Source organism: Zonotrichia leucophrys, chromosome 3 (assembly GCF_028769735.1).
Source record: "Zonotrichia leucophrys gambelii isolate GWCS_2022_RI chromosome 3, RI_Zleu_2.0, whole genome shotgun sequence".
NCBI classification, from domain to species: domain Eukaryota; kingdom Metazoa; phylum Chordata; class Aves; order Passeriformes; family Passerellidae; genus Zonotrichia; species Zonotrichia leucophrys.
In genome coordinates, this window is record NC_088172.1 from 50,461,629 (window position 1) to 50,466,525 (window position 4,897).

General features: G+C 42.3%; 1 long non-coding RNA gene across 1 annotated transcript; it reads left to right on the forward strand.

The window, feature by feature from the left end:
• Positions 1 to 443: 443 nt before the first annotated feature.
• LOC135444871 (uncharacterized) lies at positions 444 to 3,559 on the forward strand. Its single transcript, XR_010439329.1, has 4 exons — positions 444 to 654; positions 2,079 to 2,170; positions 2,606 to 2,731; positions 2,921 to 3,559. It is a non-coding gene; the product is annotated as an uncharacterized LOC135444871 (long non-coding RNA).
• The last annotated feature ends 1,338 nt before the right edge of the window (positions 3,560 to 4,897 follow it).

Consider the following 4,897-nt stretch of genomic DNA (forward strand, 5'->3'; position numbering starts at 1 on the left):
AGCAAAAAGTGGTTCTGACTCCAAAGTTTGTCTTCCTTTTAGCTGGATTTCTTGTACTATCTGTTTATAATTAGATGACAAAACACAAGTATGAATGAGGTCATAAACAAAGATTAGAGCAAACTCCTGTCAACTGTTGTCTATTTTAACTGCCAGCAGAAATCTGGCAGGCACCTCCTTTCCTGCAAATCAAAGTGAATAAACACTCTCTGTGAATATTACCTTCCCATTCAATTTAGTAAATTGTTGATGAACAAATTGCAAAGTTCAAGAATGTAATTATTTGGGATTAGTAGAGAATTTCTTTAGCACGTAATTGATATTCTGTGGATCATTTGATTAGCAGCTGAAAACAGTTTGTAATTGATGCTGTAATTAGCAAGCACAGTGCTCATTCCATATGAGACTGCAGTGTTATAAATTTGGGTAGACCCAGAATACAGAGCAATGCAGCTTGACTGCTAACTAATTCACACTGTTTTGTAGGAGACTACACTTTGACCTGCAGGAATTGAATACAGAAGATTGTAGCCAGGTCTGAATCAAAAATTGCCTCAGAATTCACCTGCCTTCTAACTCTGTACTAATGTCAGCCTTCTTTGGGTTCCCACTTTGTGGCTTTTGTATCTCAATGGTGGTTCAGGGCAGATAAAGGTGAGTGATTTCTAAAAATCTGCATGGAGAGTAGCTATGGATGGTGATGGGTCCTCTGTATAAAAGTCTCCTGTCTGTGGGGTGTTCCCTCAGAGCACGAGACTCCCTCTTGACTGAAGACTGTGTATTTTCACCTGCACAATCATGCAGCAGACCTGTATTGTGGGAGGAATGTGTTTCCTTCCTGTCCCTTAGATCCAGGAGAGCAGAGTCCTTCTGTGAGCAGCTGAGTGGGGAAATACTATTTTCTGCATGGATTATAATGTAATAATAATAATCTTTTTTTTGTTTGTTTGTTTATGAACTGTAGAACTAACCTGGCAGCTCTGTTCTGCTCTCTAAGGGCTGGATACATAAATGTAATTCTATGGTTTAGCTTCTCATACAAAGTCTATTCATATGGAAGGAGCTTCCCCCTAACCTTTTGTAGATACAATATTTTTTTTCATCCCCAGCTGCTCCTAATTGGCAAGAAAACACATGAAGTGCTCCTTTATAGGAGCATTACCTTTGTACCACTAGATGGCACGAGAATACCGTTTAGGAAGAGAGGACCTTTGCCTGGAAATAAATTGACTCCTTAAGTCCCCTTACTCCAGTTATCTTTAACCACACTCTGTTGCCCAAATCACAGATCTAGGAATATGCATCTGAGAGATAAAAGCTGGAGGTTTATCTGTGATCAAAAAAGGACCGCACATAAAGACTGAACTTGTCATGCACCTCAATAGTTTAAGAGTTGACTGTAAATGCAAAGGGTGAAGCTCACTTCATCCAAGCTCTGCCAGGCTTGTATAGGTGGGGCTTTTCTTTGCTGTAGAAGGGACCCGGTTTTATCTAGTTACCTAGTCACATACTGCCATATACTTTGCAGTGATACAGATGCAAAGCTTCCCACTAGTCATAGAGCAGGCTATGACTGGTTCACAGGTGTCTTCAAATAAGCATATGGTCACTAATTTTCAGCCATTTCCTTCCATTGATTTAATTCCCCATGTGTTTCCCTTCCTCCCCTGTTGGTCTTCACACTCTTCTCCAGACCTCTGCAATCCTGGCTGGCCAGCGGCAGCTAAGGCATGACACACAGACACTTTGTCTCTCCAGAAGCAGATCCAGCTCCAGTCTGCTCAAAGGCTCTTACTTGCTCATGAGAAACACAAGGCATGGATGGCCTCTGAGTAAAGAGTGCAGACTTTTTTAGTTTCTGCTGTTTGACTGAGAGAAAAAGGAGATAGTTCCTTCTTTCTTTCCCTTCAGATATGAGGGAATTATGTAACAAGAATGTATGGTGACCTTAGAAGCCTAATGGGAGCTTAGGAGGGCAAAAATGTCTGGGAGTGGAACACAGGTTTGAAGGCATGTCTGTAAGGCTGTGTCCAGGCTATATCTGCTGTGTTACAACAAAAATTGTGTCTTGCCTGCAGGTGTGGAGGAGTTACTTTGGTGCCCAAGTAGTGAATCAGTCAGATGCCAACATTAAGTGAAGGAACATTCTCCTCATGGAAGATTCAGTCAGGTAGCTAAGACACAAGGCTGGAACAGTGTCCATGTGACGCTGGATAAATCACTTTCCGTATTTTTTCTGTCAGTGCATGAATGGTGGGATTTGTGCTGATAATCTACAAAGGAAACAAACGGGGAAAATTATTAGAGCAGCCCATGATAATCTTGGTCTGATAATCTCAAATTTGCTGCTTACATCAGTTTTCCAGATTTCATATTCAGCTTATCTGTGACTAAACCTTATCTGCACTTGATCATTAATCACAAATGTATTCTTTCTGTAAAAGTCGTGGTTGCTAAAAGGGTACCAGGAAAGTAGAAGACCAAGAAAGGAAATACTGCAGAAATATTTTAACACTGGGCAGGCTGGCAGCAATGAGCTTTGTGCACGTGAGGAAGAAAAAATTTTACACTTGAACTTAAAATTTGTCTTGGATGCTGCTTTCAGCATTTCAGCTACTTCTGAGGAGGATTCCAGGTGTCTACTTGAAAATAGAAAGTGTTCCCAGGCAAGGATTTCTGTCTGTATTCTGCACTCCTGTACTCACAAAGAAGAAGAAAATTTCTTACAAAGGTAAGGAACTAGATTGAATATCCAGTGTTGGATTTTTTAAAAATAGATCCATACAAGTTTAATAAAAGCCTCCTTACTATGTTTTTTCTATAATGTATAGAATATATAGATATGAGTGATATTTCTCCAATTATTTAGCAATTCCTTGCTGTGTAAACTAATGTACACTGCTTTGCACTTTTTCACTAGAGGCAATGCAGAGCAGTTGATGGAGAAACTGACTTCGACAAGATACCTTTAGTTTCTACCTTGAAAGAGTTAAAGGTAAAATTGAAGGGAAAAATTGAAGCAGAGGGAGCACTAAGAACTAAGCAATGAGAGAGTCTTATGAATTCATGGCATATGTGGTAGAAAGTGGTTACTGTTTTGCAGAACTGCATTATTTGAGAGATACAATTCCACAGCAATCTTTACCAACTATTCTTTGGTGTTTTCATGAATTACAGCAATAGGAAATTATTAGCTGTACATGCCCTTGGCAGCCTCCCTGCATACATCCCCTTACTGGCTGCACCTGGAGCTGAGGAGCAAGCCTGCCTTGGGTAGTGTGGTTATGCCTGATGTGGTTAAAATTAAGAAGCAGAAATCAGAGCGATGCTGAGGACTGCAGGGCTGACCACCACCTCACCCAGACTAGCCCATGGCTCTTGCTGAGCTTGCATGTGCTGGGTGTTGGCTACCTATCAAAGCCTGTGGTGGTGCAAGGCAGAAGGAACAAGTTCTCCCACGTGAAGAAAGAAAAGTGTGTGTGGCTGAAGGAGGAAATAAAGCACTGATCCCACAGTCTTTAAAGATAAACTATGCAAGACTCTGAAGGGTTGATTATTTTTAGTGGGGGTGAGCCTAAGGGGAGGGCTTGTCAAAGAGATTAAACAATTGCAAGAAGCAGAGCAGGATTCTCCTGCAGCACTTTCCATCACACCTGCATCCTGATGTGAAATAAAAAGTGTGTGCATGGTGGGGGGGTGCAGGGGGAGACATGGAGGAGGGAAAAGCTGCATTTGGAAGAGCTAAAGTGGCAACAGTTAGTGGTGGAATTGTTATTTCCTGTCACTGCTTTTACCCTATTAGCTTCTCTTATGCTGATTTCTTTCTGTTAATCCCCTGGATAGCCTCTGAGGGTTGTTTATCATCCCGGGGCAAAATGGTTCCAGCCTCCTCTCACCACTCTTTTCCTGCACGCAGTGTTGCTGATGTGGCTAAGTATCCAGAAGAGCCTGAGGACAGAGTGGGAGGATATTTTCTCATTTTTCTAATCTCTCTGGGCCCATGACTTGCTCAGCACTGTTCTAGTTCCTCCTGCTTCTCACAGACACCCAGACTGTGAGGAGCAGTGCTGTCATGCTGCAGCCAACAAGGTGCTGCACAGCTGCTGGGCATTCATCCATGCTGGGCCAGGTGCTGTGTAACCTTCCCTTTGGGAACATGTGTTTGAACACTGCTCACATAGGTTTTTCTGAAGTGCTTGAACACTGTTCAGAGCAGTCTGATCACAGGGGGATGCCATGGGTGCATTGGGAAGGGTGGGGTATTATTCAATGCTGCCCTTTGCCAGCTAGGTTTTACTAATTTCCTGGTTCTGCTGCATGGCTTATCTACCAGACAGAAGGAAAAACAGGCTGGGAGGGTTTGTTTAACCCAGAGAGAGAAGGGAGGACAGTTGGAGGTTCAGCCAGGTGCTGTGACAACAGAAGCTGGCTTTTTTTTTTATAATCTGGAGCAAGAGTGTGAATATGTGACATGCATTCCAAGACTGGGAATTAGGGTATAACCCCATCTGAGTCTGTCTTCTCTTCTACTTTTCTATTAAATTGTTTAGGTCAGCCTTCTAAAGAAGAACAACTTCAGGTGGCAGTCCATCACAGAAGACTTCTGTGACTCTTTAGTCCTGATATCATTTTCTAGTTTCGTATTGCCCTACAGATCCTCTGCCTTAGAGTCTTGGAGTCTAGAAGAGGAGGCTTGTACATAAAACAGCACCATGTATTTCCTAATAAGTAAACTTTGGGGGAGAGGAATCAAAGAAATATACAAGCAGATAATCCATGTACAGACCTATTCCCTTTAGAAGCCTATCAAGCAAAAAGTGGAGTCTACTGGGACTCCTAGCTTTGAGTGGAGAGAAAGAGGGACTGAGGGCTGCCTACTCTCCTAACAATCTTTCTG